General features: G+C 36.4%; 1 long non-coding RNA gene across 12 annotated transcripts in view; it reads right to left on the bottom strand.

Moving 5' to 3' along the window:
- LOC123619413 (uncharacterized) overlaps positions 1-25063 on the bottom strand; it is an 874904-nt gene that overhangs the window by 475481 nt on the left and 374360 nt on the right. For all 12 annotated transcript variants that reach the window (XR_012504656.1, XR_012504652.1, XR_012504653.1 and 9 more), the window contains one exon: positions 6113-6260. This is a non-coding gene — a long non-coding RNA (uncharacterized LOC123619413). The remainder of the gene's footprint in view (positions 1-6112; positions 6261-25063) is intronic.

Genomic DNA, 25063 nt, shown 5'->3' with positions numbered 1-25063 from the left:
ACTAAACGTTTACCATCTTGCCTCAAGGGTACATTAACTTTCCAGATTTGTGTTATAATTTAGTCCCCAGGGACATCGATCATGTCAACGTGCCTCAGGACATCTTGCTTGTTGATACTAATGATGACAGTATGATCACAGGGCCAGGTGAGTAAGAAGTAGCAGCAGTTACCTTAGATACCTTGGTCAGATAGATGCTTACAATACGAGATAGATCCCATAACAATTGGGAACCTAAACATTGATAAAGTTTACCAGGGGTCTGGTAGCCTGGGTAATGATGTGATACTCCTTCCAAAGTGGAAGACAAGTCCCTCCATCTCACTCTGCTAAACTTTAAGAAAGAGGTACAGTACTTGATGGGACTCTATAGAAATCACATAAGGGCATGCTGCTCCAACATATATATCAAGTAGCCAAAGGCTTTGGTTAGAGATCAAAAATATATATATATTCAAGGATCTCCAGATATTCCAGAATACAATGTTATGCAAGTAAATTTGGCACTTGACTACTATGTCCCAGCCCACCCAATTTTTGAAGTGTATTGCACTATGAAATTCTGTACAAAATCCAGGCCAATCCCTGATAACACATTCACAGCAGAGACTCCTAGAGTTTGAAAGCAAAACCACTGCCTCCTCTACTAAATATCTCTTCTCCTTTATGAAAACTACTTTTGACTTACTGGGGAATCCTGCTAGACACTGAATGCCTGACGATGAAAAGCCTTCTGGACCTTGTAGTCATCACAAATTAAATATGCCAAAGAGGCTTCCACTATCAAGCGAAAGTGGTATATGGGAACTATGCCTAAAGGCACATGTAAGTTACATGAGGAGCAGCACTCAGAATGCCAGTGTGCCTACTTCTGTCACACTGCCATCACTTCTTCTCCTACACCTATAGACTCAATGAGGATTCCTTAAGAGGAGGAAAAAAAATCAAGCCTCACTTAAAGGTGACTCCACAAAATACGCTGGCACCTTCCTAAGATGCCAACAACTCAGACCCACTCAATGGTGGCCCTGAAGAACAGTGAGAAAGGAATTCCTTCCTGTGGTCAGAACTTTAGCAGTAATATGGTTTTCCACACTGCTTGTAAGGAGAGATGATCTGAGAGATGGATCTACCTAATTAATGGGCAGTAGATAATGGTTTGGTCATATTGTCTGGGACTTAGCCATATTGCCAGGTATTGGGGAATTGGTGACAAAGTAATCTGAAGATTAAGTATATAAACTGGCATTTTATAATTGGCCAAGATTGTGACTATATCTGTGTCCTTTTCGAATAATCACCAAAAGACACATCTTTACAGAAAAAGTTGTTAATAACCCAGTGGACAAGATGACAAGCCATGCAGATAATAGTCTCCTTTCCTAGCCTCTACAATGTTTTTTCAATGAGCTCATGGAATAAAATGTTCATAGTAGTAAGGATGATGATTCTCTATAGCCTCACCTTGTCACGCTGGGTTAACAACTATTCTTATTAATGTACTATTCAAGTTATCTATTGCTGCATAACAATCGACACCAAAACCTAATGGCTTAAAGTAAAAATAATTTCATTAGCTCACAAATTTGCAATTTGGGCATGGATTTGGGTAGAAGCTTCCTCTCTATTTCAAGTAGTATCAGCTGAGGCAGCTCAGAATGGGAACGGGCAGATCCAATTCCAATATGCTACATGCAATGCTGGCAATTGCAGCTGACTATTGGCTGGGAGCTTAGCTGTGGCTGAAGTTTGGGGACTTCACTTCCTGTCCACGTGGGCCTCTCCATGGTCTGCTTTGCTTCCTCATAGGATGGTTACTAGGATGCAAAAGTAAGCCTCCCAAGAAAAAGCCCTCTTTGTGACCTACCCTAAAATATGCAGTGTCATTTCTGCCATACTCTATTGGTAGTCAGTCAAATAGGTCCATCCGGGATCAGCGGGGGAGTACACAGACTCCATTTCTTGATGGAGAAGTAGCAAGTTATTTTTAATAAAGAGAATATGGGAAGGAAGATAATGTTATGAACATCTGTGTGGGAAAAAATCTGCTTTAGTGGCCAAGCTAGCAATGGTAGAAACCAACTCTGAGTACCAAACACAGTATTATTACCTAGAATAACCAGAGAGGCCTGTATTGGCAAGTAGAGAATACTGTATCTCTTCTATCATAAAGACAACAGCAGTCTGTCCTTACTGCAATAGATCATCTGGATATGGATTTTTCTTCCTTTCACACCATGCTTCTTTCAAACACCATTCATGAAGTTAGTGAATGGCCTACTTATGCAATATAGAGCTATGTTAAGAATTTTGACCTTTATTCAGCAAAAAACAAGACCATGAAGCTAAAACTCTGGGAAATTACTATATGTAGCATGAACTCCATTTCACAGAGGTAGCTGGCTATACGAAATTTTGAGGTGACCTAGTGGAAAACTCACAATGGAACCAAATGGGTAACTTAAAAGGAAATAACTAATATATGTTGCTGTTTCTCCCACAGCCACTCTTGGAATTACTTCTGCCTGGCTCGTTGCAGTATATACTTCAAATCTGTGGGTCAAATCCTTTAATTCTTTGCCAGGTAAAGAGGTGACCTTAGATAAAGATCTACACTGATTCACTGCAGTAGATAATTGTTCCACCTGATGCGCAGGTGTTGAGAAGTAACCTGATTTGTGCTTTGATGAAATCTGGAGAAGTCTAAAATACCATCTTCAAGCATAGTCTTGTCCAAAAATGTTATTGGAAATTGGAGACTCCTCACCTTTATTCTAGCACCTCTATCTTTCCATCCCTCTCCTTTCTTCACTTTAGCTCATAGCAGTATTTTATCAGCATCCAGAGCACTGTGTAGTTGTTTATTGTATTTACTCTGTCTCATCACACTAGACTGTCTTTTTCTATCTTGTTCATTGATGTATTCGCAGCATCTAGCATGGTGTCTGGTATGCAAAACACTTTCAATAGGTATTTGCTGTTCAAACTATCAAAGAGAAATATGATTTCTGCCACAAAGTTCTACAAAGGAAAAGTGTATTTGGAACACAGTTAATGAAGATCACAGAAACTTCACATAGATATGAACATTAATGACAGATATCTCAGGAATGAAAATTTGATCTCCCCTAGTACTATAGTCTGAATTTGTCTCCCCTAAAGTTCATACATTGAATCCTAGCCCCCAAACCTAGTGGCATTAGGAGATGGGACCTCTGGGAGGTAATCAAACAATGAGGGCTGAATCCTACCTCATGGAATTAATGTTCTTACATAAGAGGCTCCAGAGAGATTTCCTGCCCCTTTTACCATGTAAGGATACAAAGGTAAGTCTGCAACCCAAAAGCGGGTCCTCATCCAACCATGCTGACACCCTGACCTTAGACTTCCAGCCTCCAGGACTGTGAGAAATAAATTTCAGTTGTTCATAAGCTACAGTCTGTGGTATTATTTTAAAGCAGTTCAAATGGACTGACACCTAGTAAAGAAAGTGAACGAGCTGATTTTCCAGGTAGACAAAGAGAATCTGGAGAGTGTGGAAAGGAAAGACAGGTGGAATAAATGACCTCTTAACCAGTCATAGAACTGAGACGTTTTCCTTCTTTATGTCTTAGAACTGTTTAAATAATGTATGAATTGCCTATTGTTGACAGTTTTATATATATGTATATAATATTATATTCTTTAATTAACTGAATCCTGCATTTGTTTTTGTGTGATTTTAAGTAGAAATTAAGGAAGAATGAAAGTGAGGCAAAATCATTGATCATTCAGACTACTTTTCTGAAGTCCATGAAGAAGCAAAAGCCTCCCCATTTCAGCCTACTACTTTTCTATTCCCCCCGCCTCAAGAAATAAACATTGCTAAAAGATAGGATCAATTCTTCCAAATTGTTTCTATATCCATACGTCATAGGCTTGTCTCCAAAGATGCCCCCTCCAATAAACCATATTTCCCAGTACTCATATCTTTGTGGAATTCCCATTCCTTCATTCTGTGCTGGTCCTATAACTTGTTCTTGACCTACAGAATAACAAAAGTGAGGCTATATGACTTTTGGGGCCAGGTCAGAAGACTCAGAGTTTCCACCTGGATTTCTTAAGATGTTTCCTTTTGTGAAACTCCATCAGAGAACCAGACAACACACTACCAAGAAGCTCAAGACACACAGAGTGGCCATATGTAGGTGCTACATTCAATACTCCCAACTGAGTCAGCATCAACTGCCAGACCTGTAATTGAACCATACTGGATTTCCGAGACCAAGTCATACCTTCAAATGACTCCAACTCCAGCCACTATTGACTGTGAACACACATAAAACAGTCAAATGAGTGACATTCTACTGAACACAGTTGGTGCATAAAAAAGCGAAATAACAGTAATAGTTTTAAGTCACTAAATATAAGTTGGTTTGTTATATAGCAACAGACAACCAGGTTAGCACACAAACTGTGCATAGAGATATACTGACATGCAAGTATGAACTTTTTTGTACATGTGTTGAGGATACACAAATGGGTTGTGCTATACATCCAGCTCTGTAACTTACTTTTTACATTGAAGACATGTCATAGAGTTCCAAGTCTGTCTATATCTCTGTCTGTACATTTTACTTTTTAATAGAATCATATTAATGATATTGATACTCACAAAGAAATAGTATCGACATATATTTGAATGCATTTGCTATTAACCAGTCACTGTTCTAAACCCTTTACATGTATGGACTACTCTATTACTAATAGCAATACTATGAAGTCTTAACTATATTTATCCTCTTTTTGCAGAGGAAGAAACTGAGGGGAAAAAAAGATTAAGTAACTTGCTCAAGATCACACAGCCATCAAGCTACCAGTCAGGAGTTGACCCAGCAGTCTGGCTCTTAACCACTACACTCTTCCACTGGGCAACACTGTCATTAGATACTTAACTATTCCACTACGGATAGACATTTAGGACGTTGCCAATGTTTTACTACTATGATGCTGCAACCAGCATTCTTAGGTATATAGTTTTTTGCACTATTGCTATTAATTGTGGGAATAGATTCGTAGAAGTGAAGTTTTGGGATTACAAAGTATACACATTTGAAATATTAACAGCTGCTGTCAAATTGTCTTCCAACAAAAAGCTTACTAATTCATTTGCCCACTAAATGTGTATGAGAGAAACTACTTCACTAACACCGTCCTACAGGTTGATTTAATATTTGTCAGTTTGATGGGAAAATATCTTATTATTGCTAAAATTTCTTCAAACATTAATGACTTTGGAAATATTTTATATAATTATTAGCTACTTACATTTTCTGTGACTTGCTTGTTCACAGATTTTCACATTTTTCTATTGAGTTGGTTGATAATCTTATTCTTTTTATTTGTAGAAACTCTTTATATAATACTGTATTAGTTTCCTTGGGCTGTGGTAACAAATTACCACAAACTTAGGGGCTTAAAACAATCGAATTATATTCTCACAGCCCTCAAGGCCCGAAGTCCAAAATCAAGGTATCAACAGGGCTATGTTCCCTCTAAAGTGTCTAAGAGAAAATCCTTCCTTGCCTTTTCTGTCTTCTGATGACACTAGGTCACCCGTCGTTTGTGACAACATAATTCTAACCTCTTCCTCTGTCTTTACATGGCTTTTTCCTGTGTCTCTGTGTATTCTTTTCAGTATCCTATATACATGCTCATCATTAGACTTAGGGCTCACCCTCATTCAAAACGATCTCATCTCCAGACCCTTACCTTAATTACATCTGCAAAGACTCTTATTCCACATAACAGCACTTTCTAAGGTTCTAGGCGAATAAATCCTTTGGAGGAGAGGGGCACTATTCTACTCACTACAAACAATAATTCTTTAAAATATGTGTTTCCATACTCTCAGTAATATTTTAACATTTATGAAAGAGACATTTGCTTCATAGGTTTTTTCTTAAAATTTGATTTAGCTGTGAGTGGGAAAACAAACCTCACATCACTGACACTTTCCAAATGATCCCTCACCTACTCAGCTTTAGACAGGCGGGAAGGCATATGGTCCAGCTAAATAACTCTGAGGTCAGAAATAAAACAATATTTACTTATTAAAAGGAAATATACTTACCTTTATTAGCCCAAACTGCTTCCACATACATGGCTCTAGGTAAGATGACAAAGCGGCTATGTCCTCATATTCTTTCAGAAATACTGGAGGTGAGTAACACTGTGTATCAGCACTGAGCTTTCATAGTGTCTGAATGCTGTCGTTATGCCTATTGGTGGATAAAACAGACTAAAATTACATTCTGTATTTTGCATTATCATAAAGACCTACTGTCCTTTAGCTGCCCCTTCCCTAAGCCTCTTGAAATTAGTGGCACTAAAAGGACACTCAAAAGCACAGTTGATTTCTCTGCTTTATATCCCATATTTAATCTCACTCAGGCTGATAGCAGCAGGTGAAGTTTCAAAAAAACACAAAAACAAAAACCAGAAACAGTCAACTTATCATGCCAGACTCCTAGATTTAACACAATCTTTTCTGAAGAGCCTAAAATATTTATAATCGATTTTGTTTGTTTATAGCTCCTCTCCTCTGCCTTAATTATCAAAACTTGAAAACATTTCTGTTGCTCATTGTCTCAAATTCAGTAGATGCATCAACAGTGAAGTCTGAAATCAACAGTCAAAGAGGAGGAATTTTTATGTAGTTCAATGGGAAGCATCTCTTCTCGGGAAAACGGCTTTACATTAACACATACAAATTTAATAGCACAGGGTATTTAGAATTGCAAAACACAATCAACACAAGTATATGCAAAATTACTTATATTTCGTCAACATATAGTAACTTTTTTTTCCATTCAAGAGAGTTTTTTTCATTTATATCTTGGTCTATGTGATATGATTTTACATTCAGCAAGCTTATTCCAATGCACAGTCAACAACTTAATGGCCTTGGCTATGTAACAGCCACCATTTACCAAACAAAAGTCCAGTGTCCAGAAAAGTGGCAAAAGGAAGTTATAAGAGAAAGGACAAAGCACAGCAAGAAATATAAAACTGCTCACATGTTTTGGAAATGGGAGATAGGTAAACACACACATAAAATGAAATCAAGAGAGTATTAACCAATAGCCGGTTTCTTCCCCAAAGCAGGCTGACAATCTCTAGGAATTTGGGACAAAATATAGAGGGTTAAGTTTCCACACACAGGTTGAGGCTTGCTTATTCTACATTTTGGAATCACTCATTAGATCCCCTGGCAAGTATCTAATTTGGTTCAAGGTAAGTCCAATTATAGCAGGCCTTTCAGTCTATATACCTTTTAAAATGTTAGTGCTTAGACTTAATCACCAATGCTAACGCTTTCAAAACTAAGTACTTCTACACTCCTATTACACAATACCGATCATAAGTGATGCAAAATAAAAATCAAATCCAAAGCCCAAACATATCCATGACCTGTATTTCTCTTTCCCTTCTAGATCAATTCCAAAACAGAATACTTGTTTGAAGAACCAAGAATTACTCTCAAATTTAATGTTCTGCGATGGTAGTAAAGTAAATCAAATTTTCTTTAAGATTCTAAATTACCATTATCTGAATGTTGGGTAAAGAAATTTGGATTCTAGAATCCCATTGCTCTGACTACCATCATATATTGCCCTTAGTTCTAACTCCATTTCAAGTTGAACCTATGGGATGTTATGCCTCAAACCACACATGTCAAATACCACTCTGGCATCTGTTCATTCCCAGTTATAGGGACAAATGTACATGGTGATTACCCAATAAAAGGTCATAACAATTGGGTTTTTTGTTTTTGTTGTTTAGTTTCATTTATGATATCCCCTTGCCTAAATAAATAAACACAAAGGAAAAAAAAATGAGTTAACTGTGGGTAGAGACAGTAACTCCAAAAATAGGATACAGCAGAAATAAATATTTCAAAACATCTATTTTGTCCAAATGTCTGTTAGTCGTTTTGGCATAGTCCCAAAGGAATATCACGTTGCATGTGCATAATTTTTAAGTGTTAATACCTACAGTGTACAAGGGACCCTTCCATCAAATCTTGTGATAATTAGGAGATACCACAAAGACCTGGGCTGCCTCCTGTAAGTTTTTCTAAACAAGGCCATATTCCATTGTTCTTATTACATTTCAGTCACATCCATTTTTTTCATGTTTATATAGCCTGAATTATAGGTTGTTCTTAAATAATGATCTTGACAGAAGGTGTGGCTACCTGGCTTGCCAATGCATCCTACAAGACATGCAGGACAGAGCCAGGCCACAAATATAAACATCTGAATTCCCCTGTACTATCTGTATGACTAGAGCTGGTAAAATAATTTTAGAACATTTTTCCCCCTTCAGGTTTATTACTATAGAGCTCAATATGAAACACAAGAGAAGATATTGATTAGGCTCCTGGGAGAATTACACTGATTGTACACACTCTAGGTGTACAAACGAGAGAATTCATTTTACTGCATCCCAAACTCCAAAGGCAATTTCATCATTATTATTTTCCAAACAATTTATGTTTCTCTGTCAAGGCAGTCCCAGGAAACATTTGGTCAGTTAAAACTGATCCTTACAGCACAGCCAGACTATGAAACCCCTAAAACATGGTCAGAACTAAGGATTACATTCAAAAGCTGAGAAGCTCTTACATTTTACTAAGGAAAGGCATTGGCAAACACAACATCCTTTCCCTTGTCTCTGGAATATGGGTTTCAGCTCAGATACCACTTTTGTTCCTAGGAAGCCTTTCCAGGTCTTCTTACTCTTCTATCTGTGTAGGGGTCTCCCCACTGACCCACCCAGGCCATCCTATGTTTTTCTCTATAGTAGCAATTACTTCTTTCTTTTTTTGGTGAGAGAGGTTTATTTATCTATTTATTCTTAGAAGAAGTACTGGGCATTGAACCTAGGACCTCATGCATGCTAAGCATGCGCTCTATCACTTGAGCTATACCCTCCCCCAGTAGCAATTACTTTTATTCATAGAATTAGTTCCCAAGATACTAGAAGTTCTGCATAAAGGTGGCTATCCTCGTCCTATTGACCACTGTATTAGTATTTACCAAAGGAATGGACAAATAAATGACTTAATGACTGTGTCTGATGTCCAATACTTTTAAGAAAGTACCTTCAGTTTTTTTCCATCTGGAAGCCTTGTTGAAACCAACATTATGTGTTAAACAGGAAGCATTATTCAGGCGTGACTAAAGAATGGAACAGGCATTCACTGAGTACCACCTATGTGCCAAACACTGTGTAAGTTTCTTCACTGGTGAAATTTAATTTATCATAATCCTTATACCGTGTCTACTAGGTATTTAATATCATTATTACTTTACAGATGGAAAGTAAGCTAAAAAACATAAGTTCCATGTATTTTATCTGGTTCTGTAACTCACTATTTTTCTACCTGTATAATGAGGATGGAAATAACTGGGAACAACTATCTTCAAAAAATGAGGAGGTACATTAGGAAAAGAATACATCAAAACAAAATGGTGCCAGAATCCTGTTAAGCACCTTAGATGTGCTACTTCCATACAGTTCTCAAAGTGGCCACGAGAAACTATTAGCCTTATTTTACAGGTGAGTAAAGTATGGCTCAGAGAATTTAAATAACTCACCTAGGATCATGCAGCTAGTAAAAGGTGAATCTAAAATTCAAATCCCGGTCAGGCTAATTCCAAGCCTGAATTCCCATTCACACTAAAATCTATAGCCTCTTAAAGTAATCATTAATATTCCTGCTATCTAGACACAATACATCTTTTTAAACTGCTTTATTAAGATTTAATTCACATAACCACACAATTTACCCATTTATAGTATACAGTTCAATGGTGTTTAATATATTAACAAGGTTGTGTAATCATCACCACAAACTAACTTCAGAACACTTTTGTTTCCCCCAAAAGAAACCTCGTATCCATTAGCAATTTTGAGCATCTTTTAATCCTATTCTGTATAAAATCATTTGGCCATAATTGACTCTGAAAACAAATGACTCCATAATACCTATGGTGGAGGCTGAGAAGAATACCTGCCCTGGGTATGCCTCACAGGCCTCATTACTCCCCCAGGGAAAGAATAACTGTGAGACAATAAATCCATATTCTAACAATTGCCTAAACAACTCCTAGTATATATAACTCATACTGCTGGGCTACCCATTCTGATGTAGAGTAATACTGTGGAGGGAGAGTGAGAAGTGCTTTTATCCCTTCTCAAATCATGGCCCATGTTTTCTCAGTACATGAGGATGTAACTAGCTCTCTTACTTTACTGACAGACAATAGAATACCAGAGATGAGTGTTTTGATGATGAAAGTTGGGACAGGAACAGTACAGAGAGGGTAGATTGAAGAATCCATCTAAAACATAAAGCACTGCATAAAAAAGGAGACCTCTGCACAACTGAGGAGCAAGTCATGGGCACCGGTCATATGAAGAAGGGAATAGGGGTCGAGGAGAAGTGAGAGAGTACCACAAGGAAACTTTTATGACTTGACAACTGGCACTAGAAAGAACCGTCAATTAGGAAAACAAAACTCCCATCATTCTATTGATAAATGTAGTCCACAAAGTACAGTTTGAGAAACACAGACCTAGAGGGTCTCATCTAGGGAAAGTCATGTTATTTTTTCCTTCTGCCTCTACTTAATTGGAGCACATTAAGATTGATACTGTGTTACAATTAAGTAAGTACTACTTATTGCTTATCACATACTTGTAAACTGCACAAGCACACAAAGTGGAGAACAGAACCTGTCAGGGAATTGCTTATTCATCAAATGGAGTCTGCTTTCTCAATGTTATGCTGCCAGCCCTCCTCAGTTTATAAGCATAGTCCTTGGGACAATGTTGATAAATTGGCTTCAATATTTTTACTGTAACATTATATGCTTCCCCAATCTCTGAAAGCACAGAGAATCTTCATAAAGAAAAATAGGCCTACAGTTATAAAATTCTGGAAATAGCTCATTAAAAGAAAAGAGAGTAACAAGTTTTTCATTAACTAAAATCAATAGCATACACCATTGCAATTTGCCATCGTTGCAAAAATATATTGCATTCTAATCCAAGAGAGTATAAAAGGTTGTAAGCTCTACAAAGTCACAGTGATAAAAAAAAAATCAGAGCAGGAAACTAGTCAGTGGTATGAAATCAATAGAATCATTGAGTTCCAAATCCTATGTAGCAGTCTTTATAGCAAAAGTATGATATACAAGGAGAACGTGTACCACAAATCAATAATGACCACTCTTAATCTGACAACAGAGGCTGTGAAATGTATTCTGTTTACTATTTGATAATAATCAAAGTTAATGAATCATGTTTATTTCAGAGAAAATAATTACAAGACTTTGTGCTTTTCTAGCACAGAAGTCTCTCTGTAATGGACCACCCAGAGATGAAAGCTAGAGCTCTCCCTAGAACCTGTTTTCGTTAAATAATCTCCTTTCCAAAGAGTCTTCTCCACTCTCTGAAAAGTAAGTGCTGAAAGTCATCCTGAAGAAAAAAACAACTCAATCTGCAGAGGCGCTTTTTAAAATGATGTAAAAGTAAACTTGGATACATGTAAAAAAAAAAAAAATTACTGATCACTTTCCATTATTCTATACCCCTGCAGTACTTTTTTTAAAGTAAAATATCTGCTCTCAGGGATCTCACCTCTTAGTGACATCCACCGTTACCACATCTCACAGATGATTAGCATCATTAATTATAGCAGTTACAATATTTGGAGAAATTACCATGTATGAGACACTATGCTAGTAGTTTTTATATTTGTTATTTCATTAATCCTCCGATACTCTTATACTGTAGATATTAATCACTTTTCAGATGAGGAAACCAAGATTTAGAGAAGCTAAATAAATTCCCCAAGGTTATACAGAGTTATTTTATTTATATATATGCCTTTTTTTTTTTTCAAAACTGCAAAGCCAAGGGCAGCTCCCAGCACTCACCTCCTATATACTGGGGTAGAGAATGATGAGTTTTTTAGTAGGGTAATCTATTGATTCAAGGTAAAGTCACCCATACAGCTGCATGCTTATTGCTATGTATACCACAGATAAAACAATCAAAAAGAAATTAGGGACTCGATGCAAAGTGTGAGTATGATTTAGTTTCCTTTGGGTTTAAATAATATTTTCATTCTCTGATAGTCCTTAATTCCAATACTTCTCAAAAACATTTATGTCTGGCCACAGTCAGAACTGGTCATACTGGGCTCTGTTTGTTTGTTTTGCTTTTTTAAATGCTTTAAATTTTTATGGAGCTGTAAATTAATGCAGTATTTCAAAACAGTTTAGTGATCCATAAATGAACCAGGTTCTTAATTTAGTTTGCTCTCGATCCAAATCCTCATTATCGGTTTTATAGATAGATGGCTACTGGGCAGAAGCAGGATTAGGCTGAAGTGAGTGAGGTGCCTAGGTTACAAAATTTACAGATATACTCACGGAAGAAGACACAGTCCTGAGAATGAGTGCCCTCTTAACTTCTGTGCCCCAGGTACCCCACTCACCTCAGCCTTGTCCTGGCCCTGCCAGTATGTAACTATAGCCTAAGATTCCTGGTGACTCTTGGTGACTAACAAAGGGATATGATCCCAGCTGTTGTTTGACAGTCCAAAAAGCAGCATATCTGCAGATATTTCCACTAACTCACCAAAGGTAAAAACATGCTTTGAATATTGAAATAGCAAAGATGGGATTTCAGGGAGACATTCATATTCTGTTCACTTAGTCTCCAAATCAAAAAGAAGCCTGGCTCACGAACTCTAGGAAGTGTTCAGCTGTCTTTGGAATAGAGATTTTTCATATGACAACCAATAAATGTTTGTTGAAAAAAAAAGCCACAGCCTTAACTTGATGAACAATTAATACCATGTTTCCACCAACTGAACTAAGTAACTAGCTCAAATTGGTTTCAGGCCTGTCCCAGGAGATAAACAGTCTCCAACATAATAACATCTGGTAGAATTTGATAGTGTTTAGCAATTTCTGCTTATCAGAGCAGAATTAAATCACAAGGTTACTGAATTACAGAGTTCCTTACTCTATCAGAAAACATTCCCACATGATCAAGTCAAGGTCAGCAGTGGTGTGTTAAAGGGGCCTACAATTCATCAGTTGGTGAATCTAGTTTCCAATTCAATTTCTCACTTTGATGAATACAGGTATCAAAACTACTTGCAGAAATCAATTTTAGAACATGAAATTAGGAGATAGTATTATAATACAAGCATCCTTGACATTTCTAGAGTACCCATTTAAGAATTTATCTTTAAAAGGCTGAACACAGGGAATAAAAGATTCCTTGACATGTATATAACCAGCTGAAAGGAATAGAGCTAATACAGACCAAATATATACGTCATCAAAATAATATGCATCTCTTGGCACTTGGACATGTACTCATACATGAGCCAGAAATTGTGTACTTGAGAATTTCTAATGGGTTTTAACTTCAAATTGGAATAAAAGGACCCAAAAATCATGCCAAGAAGAGCTCTATAGGGGTCACCAAAGCCATTCAAGTGGTGGGTTATAGATGTAAAACCTGCTCCTTTAACTATAGATGCTAAGCATCTGCTTAATATGTCCTTCTACCTTATTAAGTGGAGTCAAGTGAACATAATTAAATCTCTTTAAATTTCAAAAATTTTCCTGAATTTCAGGATCAACCAAAAGCCATTTTTTTTCACATTCCTCAGGATTATAGGTGGAAGTGGAGACAACGTGATATTTTGATGTGAACAGGGACCTGGCTGCAAGATGTACTTGTTTTTATTTTGAGCATGGTTCTCACTATTAGTTTTCCTGTCATTTTATTTCTCTTAAAACTAAAGGCAATGTCAAAATAAAAGTAGATTCAGTGTCCCAGTTACTTGTGTTCCCATTAAAGATCTTACATAAATAACTAAATTTGGTGTCTTCATGTTAAAAGGGCATCTCAAGTAAATTAACTTTAATCACAATTATGTAATTGTCCATAAAAGGGACATGAACATAAAAGGTTTTCTATGTGCTTTCCTAGGATATTAGAGTTGTTTTCCTGTAGAGACAGTAAAACACTGAGTTAACTAACAATTTTAGAACACTAGAATGTTAGAGTCAGAAAAGCCTCTAAAGATTGTATAGCCCAACTGCCTCATTTTACAGAGGAAACTTGGGACCAGAAAGAAAAACTTATTCAAATAAGTAGAACTCATTTCACTGGAAGTAAAACTGATCAATTGCCATGTCACCATTGTGATCATGTACTATCACATCCCATATTCAGAAAAAAGAAAAAAAAAAAAAACACTGAAATAGACAAAAAAAAGATGGTAAATGTATCTAGATCCGGTCTCCAAGATTTATGAAACCTTGGACATTTCCTCTAAATTATTGATTCCTTCACAAAAACAACTTTTCCCTCATATTTCAATGCTGACACCTGAAGTTTTGTCTTGATTTTGTGGACATGATGGTCATGTGAGAAAGCTTCTCTTTTTCCATCACATAAAGAAAAACTAAGTTTGGTAACCTTGGTAATCGTCCCTGTATTTTCTCTTTAAGTACTTGTTTAGATTTTTTTGAGTTTATTATTACAAAATAAATTAGCAGATAGTACAGAGTTCCTATACAACATCCCTCACAATTTCCCCTATTACTAAGATCTTGTATTACTGTGGTACATTTGTCACAATTAGTGAACCAATACTTAGAGATTATGAAATAAAAATGTAGTTTCCATTTACATTAAGTTTTCATTAATGAAGTAGCCATCTGTTGAACATTTGCCAGTTTTTAAACTGGGTCATTCGTTTCCTTATTTTTGAGTTATACGGACTCTTCGTATATTTTTTATACAAGACCTTTATCAGATACGTGCTTTGCAAATATTTTTTGTCAGTCTCTATTCTTTTTGTTCTCTTAATCTTTTTGCAGAACAGAAGTTCTTAATTTTAATAAAGTACAACTTATTTTTAATCTTTCATATATCGTGTTTGTGGTATTGTATCCAAAAGTCATCACCAAACCTAAGGTCACCTAATTTTTCACCTGTGTTATCTTCTACGAATTTCGCAGTTTCACATTTTACAAAATGATTTATGGTCCATTTTGAGTTAATTTTTTAGAAGTGTAAGGTCTGTGACTACATTTTTGGGGCATATAGATGTCCAATTTTTATAGTACAATCTGTTGAAAAACTATCTTTTGTCCATTGTACTGCCTTTGCTCTTTGGTCAAAGATCAGCTGACTGTATTTGTGGTCTATTCTTGTGCTTTATTTTCTTCCCATTGATCTATCTGTCTATCTTTAGTATTGTGTTGGCTATTCTGGGTCTTTTGTTTTCCATATAAACTGTAAAATCAGTTTATTGATATCTACAAAATAACTTGCAGGGATTTAGATTGGGATTGCATTGTATCTGTAGGTGAAGTTGGGAAGAATTAACAGCTTAACAATATTCAGCCCACTAAGTCCACCTCCTGGAGTAGGGGGTGTTATAACATTTGTAATTCCTCTGTAAGGAAGATTTATCTCCTTCTTCATTCATTTATGTATTAAATATTTTACTTAAGTCAGTGTAGACTCGTACGTTGTTATTTTATATTTTAAATTATAATCCAATAACACACTATTTATTTTGATGCACAAATTTTGCCAGCTTTGACCATTGGGAACTCTTTTAGGTGGCTTCTATGCCCCTTTGACATACCCATAATTTTTGTTTGTGAGGCTCTCTGCCTCAACCCTAGAATCCTTCATTTCTCCAGTTAGGCCTGGTTTCTCTAATGAATGACAGTTCATGGAAGCCAAGATCTGGGCACTGTTTGACCTAAATTTTCAGCAGAAAAAATGATAAGGTAATAATATTTGTGATTTTTAAAGCACTCCAGTACTGCACTGTGGAGACAATATTGCAGGGGGACAAAAGTGAACATGGGAGGACTCATAGTGAAGAAAATGAAGTATTCCATGCAAGATGGCTCCTTTACCCTAAAGTAAAACTGACATTTTTGGAATTTGTGTTCTATTTCACTGATCTCCCTATTCATTCTTAAGACAGTACCACAATATTTTGATTAATGTATATTTACTACATATTTCAGTATCTAATGTCAAGTCTCTGTTCACTATTCTTTTTTACAAATTTTTCTTGTTTATTCTTGCATGAGTTTTCTTACAGATGAACTTTAAAATGTTTTTAATTCCCAAAGGGATAGTTATTTCAACTGCATTAATTTGAGAGAAAATTAACAGGTCTAAACTATTTAGAATGGGGACACAATATAACTGGGAGAGCTCATATGGTTCTAGGTAATATGGGAGATGAGGTTGATCAAGGAAATGAACAGGCAAACCATCATGGCAGGATGTAATTTTCCACCACAATGGGTTAAGGAGAGTCTCAGGATTTTGAACAGCCTTAGACGCTGCTAATCCCTGTAGAGAAATAAAGGCTAAAAAATTCTCTCTCAAGCTTGTCATGAGGAACTTTACTGTAAAATAGCAGAAGTTTCTGCTTACCCAGAAAGCCAACCTTGACTGTTCTCCACACAAATTACTTTCAAATAACTGTGAAGAAAAAATTGTCTTATTTAAAGTTAAGCAGTAATAGAAAGGAACCAGAACACGACCCAGTATTTAAGAGTAAAGAAAGGAAGGCACATATCAGGAAAGGTAAAGGCCCTAAAGCAAGGCTGTAACTCTTTTCAATTCCATGAAGGCTGAGAGAGGTGAAGAAGCTGCAGAAAAGTTTGAAGCTCACAGAAACTGGTTCATGAGGTTTAAGGAAAGACGCTGTCCCCATAACATAAAAGTACAAGGTGAAACAGCAAGTTCTAATGTACAAGCTGCAGCAAGTTCTCCAGAAGATACAGCTAAGTTAATTAACGAAGGTGGGTATACTAAACAACAGATTTTCAAGGTAGATGAAATATCTTCTATTGGAAGAAGATGCCATTGAGAACTTTTGTAGCTAGACTGGAAAGGTCAATGCCTAGATTCAAAAGACAAGCTGACACTCTAGTTAGGGGTAATGCAGCTGCTGAGATGAAGTTGAAGGCAATGTTCATTTTATCATTCCGAAAATCCTAGAGCCCTTCAGAATTATGCTAAATCAACTCTGCCTGTGCTCTATAAATGGAATAAAAAAACCTAGATGATAGCACATCTGGTTTCAACATGGTTGATTGAATATTTTAAGCCCACTGTGGAGACCTACAGCTCAGGAGAAAAGATTCCTTTCAAAATATTCTTGCTCATGGACAATGCACCTGATCACTCAAGAGCTCTAAAGGAGATGGACAAAAAAATTAATGTTGTATTCATGCCAGTGAACACAACATCCATCTTGTAGCCTATGGATCAAGGAGTCACTTCAAATTTTAAGACTTATAATTTAAGAAATATATTTCACAAGGCTATAGCTGCCATAGTTATTCCTTTGATGGATCTGGAAAAAGTCAACTGAAAATCTTCTAGAAAGGACTCACCATTCTCAATGCCAGTAACAACATTAGTGATTCATGGGAAGAGGGCAAAATAACATTCACTGGAGCTTGGAAGAAGTTTGATCCAAACCTCATGGATGACTGAAGAATTCAAGACTTCAGTGGAAGAAATCATCACATATGTGGTGGAAATAGCAAGAGAACTAGAATTAGAAGTGGAGACTGAAGGTGTGACTGAATCGCTGCAATCTCATGATAAAACTTAAACAGAAGACTTGCTTCTTACAGATGCACAGAAAGTGGTTTCTTGAGATTGAATCTACTTCTGGTGAAGATGTTGTGAAGATTGTTGAAATGACAACAATGGATATAGAAGATTATAGAATCTCAGTTCATAAAACAGCAATAAAGTTTAACAAGATTGACTCCTGTTTTGAAAGAGTTCTACTGTGGGTAAAATGCTATCAAACAGCACCATATACTAGAGAAATCATTCACAAAAGCAAGAGTCAATAGATGCAGCAAACCTCATTGTTATCTATCTTAAGAAATGGCCACAGCCATCCCAACCTTCAGCAACCATCACCCTGATCAGTCAGCAGCCATCAACATCAAGGAAAGAGCCTCCACCAGCAAAGAGATTACAGCTCACTGAAGGTTCAGATAATGATTAGCATTTTTTAACAATAGAATATTTTAAATTAGATATGTACATTTTTTAGAATGCTATCGCACACTTAATAGACTACAGTATAGTGTAAACATAACTTTTCTATGTACTGGGAAATCAAAAAATTCATGTAACTTACTTTACTGAAATATTCACTTTATTATAGTGGTCTGGAACTAAAACCGCAGTATCTCTATGGTATGCCTGTATTTCTGCAATACATTTACATGATTTTGTCATAGTCTTCACTCCAATACGTAATCAACTGACTTCCTAAATGGTTCTTTTAACTTGCATACATTAAGGTTCAATTTTCGCTCTGTAAAGCTCTGAGTTTTGACAAATGTGTATTGCCATGAACCACCAATCCAGTATGATACAAAATAGTTTGACTCCCCTAAAAGTTTCCCTGTGCTTCAACTATTCAAATTTCTGTCACATTGAAATCATGTCAACTACTAATCTGTTATCTCTAAAATTTTGCCTTTTAAAAAATGTTACATAAACAGAATCATATCATATATAGCCTTTTCAGACTGATTTCTTTCACTTAGCAATATTCATTTAAGATTTATCCATGTCTTTGCATGGCTCAATAGCTCATTCCTTTTTTTTTTACTGCTGAATAGTATTCCATTGCATCACTATACCACAGTTTGTTCATCCATTCACCTACTGGAGGACATCCTGTTGGCTTCCTGTGTTTCACTTTTGTGAGTAAAGCTGCTACGAACATTCATGTGCAGGATTTTTACCGCCCTAAGCTTTCAAATCTGTTACGTACCCAGGAGTATGATTGATAGATCATATGGTAAGCCTATGTTTAACTTTGTAAGAAACTGCCAAACAGTTTTTCAATGTTGCTTCACCATTTTCCAATCCTGTCAGCAATGAATGTGAGTTCCTATTGCTCTACATCGTCACCAGGCATTGGCATAGTCAGTTTTGGTCTTTTGGATTTTTTTTGTTTTTTTTTTCTAGCCATTTTCACAGGAGTATAACTGAAACACATTGCTGTTTTAATTTGCATTTCCCTAGTGACATTTGATGTTGAACATCTTTTCATATGGTTATTTGCCATCTGCATATCTACTTTAATGAGGTGTCTGTTAAGGTCTCTGGCCTATTTTTTGAATCAGGTTGTTTCCTAATTGTTAAGTTAATCACTTTGCAATGTATACAAATATTATGTTTACACCTAAAACTAATATGTCAATAATACCTCAATTGAAGATTGCTTTGTGTATTTTTGACTTAAGTCCTTTATTAGATAAGCAGTTCACAAATATTTCCTCCTGGTTTGTGGCTTGTCCCTTCATCCTATTAACACTTTCCTTTACAGAACAAATTTTTTTGTTTTTCATTTTAGTCAAGTCCAGTTTATCTATTTTTTTTTCTTTCATGGAAGACGCAGTTGGTATTGTATTAAAATGTCATCACCAAACTCAAGATTACATAGATTTTTCTCATATGTTATCTTCCAGAAATTTTATAGTTTTAGATTTTACAATTAGGTCTATGATACTCCTGGAGTTAATGTTTGTAAGGTCTCTGTTTAGCTTCATTTTTTGCCTACTGACATCAAATTTTTCCAAAACCATTTGCTAAAAAATCTCTTTGTCCATTACATAATCTTTGTGTCTTTGCCAAAGATCAGTTGACTGCATTTGTTCGAGTCTCATTCTGGGCTATCAATTCTGTTATATTGATCTAAGTGTTCATTTCTTCAACAATACCACACTGTCTTGGTTACCTTATCTTTAAAGAAATCTTGAAATCATGTTATTCTTCCAACTTTGTTCCTCTTTAGTATTGTGCTGGCTATCTTTTTTCATCTATATAACTGAGTATCAATTTTTCAATATCTAACAAATAATTTGCAAGGATTTTGTTTGAGATTTTATTATATCTATAAAGTTGTCATTAACAACAGTGAGTTTTCTAATTCATGAATATGAACTTATTTAACTCTGATTTCTTTCATCCATGTTTTGTACAATCAGATCCTTTACATTTTGCTACATTTATTCCCAAGTATTTCTCTATTTTTGGTGCCATTGTGATTGTTACTGCTTTATTAACATTCTAATTCCAAATGTTAATTGTAATATATTAGTACACAAATAAGCAATTGGCTTTTATATGTTTACTCCATATCCTGAAAACTTGCTAAACTTGCTTATCAGTTCCAAGAGGGTTTTTTTGCATGGGTTTTTTGTTTCCTTGTTTTGTTTTGCTTTGTTTTGTTTTTGGTGTGTGGGGGGAGCATTTCTACTGAGACAATATCGTATGAAAACAAAGGCCATTTCATTTCTTCCTTTCAATCTGCACAACTTTAAATAATCTGATTGTAATAGCTAAGATTTGCATTATGTCAAGTAAAAGAACATCCTTGACCTTTTGCCAGTCTTTAAAAGCAAAGTGTCCAGTATCTCAACATTGAGCATGTAAGTTGCGTGTTTTTTGGATGTTATTTATCAAGATGAAAACATTCTCTCATTCCTAATTTGCTGAGAGATTTATCATGAGTGGGTAAAATGCTTATCCTTAATCTGTTGATATGGTAGATTATACTCATGAATTTTTGAATGTTGATCCAGTCTTATGTATCTGGAATCTATCTAGTAATGTATAATTATTTTTAGAAAATTTTACATTCAATTTGCTATAGTTTTTTGAGAATTCTTATATCTGTGTTTGTGACAAATATTGGTCTGTGGTTTTCCTGTTGTTCATTATCTTTATTTGAATTTGGTAATCCTGGTTTCCTAGAATGTGTTAGAAATTGTTCTCTCTACTTCTATTCCTGGGGTAGAGTGTCAAAATTTGGTATCACTTCTTCCTTAAATTGGTAGAATTCATCAATGAATCTATCTCGTCTTGGTGCTTTCCTTTTTGGAAGGTTATTAATTATTGATTCCATTTCTTTTATAGATATAACACTACTTGGATTATCAGTTTCTCCTTATGTAAATTTTGGTAGTTTGTCTTTCAGGTAATTGGTCCATTTAACTAAACTACCAAATTTGTCTGTTTTTCTTTCCACCCTGACAATCTCTGTATTCAACTGATGTATTTAGATCATTCATATTTAAAATGATTATTGATAACATTTAGATTAATATCTACTATGTTTGTAACTATTCCCTAATAACTACATTTTCCTTCTTTTTTCTACCCTGGTCTTTTTCTTTCTTTCCAACACTGTATTTCACTCCATCCCCTTCTTGCTTGCCTAATTTCTGATAAGTCTAGTATATTTCTTCAACTTATCTTCTATAGGTAAGATGTTTTTCTGTGTTTTCTTTAAAGATTTTCTCTTTGTGTTTGGTTTTTTGCAGTTTGTATATATGCCTAGGTGTAAGTTTCTTTTTATATTCTTGCCTGGTTTTCTGAGTATGCTTGATCTGTCTTTCAGCATCTGCCATTAAATGTGGAAATTTCTTGGCTATTATTAAATATTTCTTTTACTCCATTATTTCTTCTCCTGATATTTCAGTTGTGTGTACATTACAATGTTTTATATTTTCTCTCAGTCATTGGATGTTCTGTTCTATTTTTTCATTCTTTTTTCTCTCTGCATTTCAGTTTGGGAAGTTTCTATTAATCCATCTTCAAGATCACTGATTCTTTCATTGGCAATGTCCAGTCTACTGATGAGCCCATCAATGGCATTCTTAATTTTTATTATGTTTCATTTCTAGCATTTCCTTTTGATTCTTTCTTAGAGTTTTTATCTCTTTGCTTTCATTAACCATCCATTCTTATATGTTATCTACTTTTTATTATTGGAGCATATATTATTCATATTTCATTTAGTCCTTGAACCCTGTTGACTATGTTTTAATCCCTTACATGAGACAGGAAAACTATAGATGGAGTGGAATCAAAGGAATTTCCCTCATCCAACTGAGAAAACGCTCTCATAGTCTGTTTTTAACTCCGTGCACATGGGATAGTGCTATGGAGGGAAACATATCTTCAGTGCTCTGTCCGCATCTAGTCTTCATCCCAGATATACTTCCCATTGACCCTCCAATCTAGCCTCCAATCCCAGAAGGCCTCACCTCCCTCCCTCTACATTTACCTGTCTCTTCCTTTTATGCCCCACTTTCCATCATCAGAGAACTCAGAGATACACACATACCTACTGGAAGGGTTTCTCTCACCTTGTTGATTTTAAAAATCACCATCTGTACTGTATGTTGGTGCTGTATCTTGAAATGGTGTAGTTCTGTGTCATCTCTTGGGCCTAGCCTAGCTGCCTTTGACTTGGGCTCCTACTCAGTCTGGGGTAATGGCCAAAGTGTGTTACCCATCATCCTCCATTCTGCCTTCTTAAAGTAGCTGCAGTTGTGAGAAGATGTATAACTTGAACTCATGTAAAGCAATATTTTGTATTTCCTCCACGTCTTGAAATTTAAAGGACAAAAGGGTGAGCTTAAAAAGGTACTGGGTTAAGGAAATACAGTGAAAAATAAATGGGAAGGAGGTCTTACTGAGAATGGGTACAGGCTGAAGAGAAGATCTGCAATAGGCAAGGACAAGAGGAGGTTTTCAGGGGAGGTGGTCAATGAAGAAGAGAAGTTTGGGTAGGATCATCTGACTTTGCCACCATCCCTGAATCTGAGTTTAAAGGTCTGCTTACTCTTTCCTATGGTGCTTAGGGTTTATTGTCTCCTAAGTACACCAGGCTCCTTTATTTCCTGGTCACCTTAGCCATGCTAAAATCTCCAGTTTCTGCCCTTCAGGTTCTGCCCTCCCTGTGGATACCATGCCCCAAGACCACATCCTTTTAGCATTGTTTTGTCATCAAGGCACTCCCTCCAGCCAATGGGAACTATAGAAGGCTCAAACCTCACAAATCACCATTCTGACACCTCCCTGGAGAGTGGGGATGCTGAGGTGGGGGACAATGTTCTGTGGTTTGAAATAGGGGATATTTCCTTAGCACCCCTAAAGAACCTTCCAAAATGACCTTCCACATTTTCTCATCTTCCCATGTTCAATTCTGGTGGTTTGTGTGGCAGGGAGAGGATATTTCCTCTAAGCCATTTCTCCTGGCCACCTCCCATATCCCTAGTTCATTCTGACTCCTATCCATCACCATCAACTACGAGTTTGGATGCTTTACCTGTTACCTGTCCACCATACCATGGCTGTATTCCAACCTCAGTGGAGGTATGGATCATTTTCATTTCTCTCCAACAAATTTCTCTTATGTTTTGAAGTTCATTCACTTCCTGGCTTCTACCAGAAAACTTTTCTATCCTACCTCCTTTTCCCAATGTCCTCATAGATCATCTCAGTTTTCTGTTCTCCTGTCTGAATTCACTTCCTGAGGCTATCAAGAATTTCATAGAAAATCTTGCTGTACTGGCTATCCTGGTCTTTCTCCAAATTTGGGGGTTCATGTTCATCTCAATAAGGTATAATACCCAGACTTGGTTTTCACTCATGTAGGAGTAAGGGCAAATATTTGCCTGCTAGAAGTCTGTGCTGGGTGTTGGTATGCAGCAAACTACAACCTAGGACTGATGAATGCTCCCAGGGGCTGGCTTAACCACAGGTGTGTCTTACATGAAAAATGTTTGTCAATATATTTCAGCACCTAATACATACTTTTAAAAGCTTATTTTACCATTGGTACTGTTAGCTTCCTATTCCCCTACCCTCTCCTGAGGTCTTCTGGAGAAAGGAGCTTATCTCACAGGAAGAACACTGGTGAATTCATTTTTATGAAGAGTGATAATAAATAAACAACTATTGGAAGAGATAAATCCTCCAAGATCAAGCTCTCTCTATTTAGCTCCCCAGTGGAGGGTCCCTCATTCAGGTTTTTGGCCATCGAGGAAAGATATAGTGAGGTTAGCCACCTGTCTATGATTGTAAGTTGACTAATTCAATTCATCTACCTGTGGCCCTTACAACCTTTTGGCCTGGCAGGAGACTTCTAGATTTCCCATTGAGCATTCACTTCCTAGTGACCCCAAAAGATGTTAATGGCCTGTGAATATATTAGGTTACATGGCCAAAGGGAATTATGACTAAAAATGAAATTAGGGCTGTTAATCAGCTGACCTTAAAATAGGGAGATTATCCTGAATTATCACAGTGGGTCCATAAAAGTGGAAGACAGTGGTAAAAGAAAGGAGTCAAGGGACTCACCTTACCTTTGCTAGTTTTGAATATGAAAGCAGGAGGCTGTAAGTATTGAACATGTCCTCTTGAAGCTAAGAAAGGGCAAGAAAGTGGGTATCCCCTAGAGCCTAGAGAAAGGAAAACAGCCCTACTGACATCTTTATCCCAGTGAGATCCATGTTGGACTTCCATTCCAAAAAATTCTAAGATAATAAATTTATGCATTTTAAGCTGCTAAGTTTGTCATAACTTGTTAAATCATCAATAGAAAAGTAATACACTGTACAAGGTACATTAATTGATAAACAACTTATTGAGAACCTGCTTTGATTAAAGTACTGTTAGAGGCCTAGGATGAATGCTAACAAGGGGAAAAAAAAAAAAGATGACCCCTGACCCCATAGGGGCATAGGGGTTCTAGCCCAAAAGAGGAAAGAAGTCTTGAAGGCATATCTCAGGTTCACAAGTCAGTTTTTTTTGGATCTTATCGTCTAGAATTCTGTTCCTATTATTGTTTCCTGGACACTATTTTCAGGCCCTCTTCCTTCTTAACTCTCACAACTCTCTGGGCAGCCTCATTTCTGCTGAGAGCTACATAGCCCTGTGCCCAACCACTTCTCCTGTTACTTCCTCTCAGGCTCTCCCAAGTTGGTTACAGACCTTCATTAACACAAACCTCTAAGAGCAGTGTCTCGGTTTCTAAAATTTTCTCTAACCAGGCAGTAACCTATTTATTGATAAGATCATGTCTTTTCCACTACATTCTTTGCCATGA

This window comes from Camelus bactrianus, chromosome X (genome assembly GCF_048773025.1).
Source record: "Camelus bactrianus isolate YW-2024 breed Bactrian camel chromosome X, ASM4877302v1, whole genome shotgun sequence".
NCBI lineage: Eukaryota > Metazoa > Chordata > Mammalia > Artiodactyla > Camelidae > Camelus > Camelus bactrianus.
Note: the sequence above shows the minus strand (reverse complement) of the source record. Positions and strands in the feature narration are given on the sequence as shown.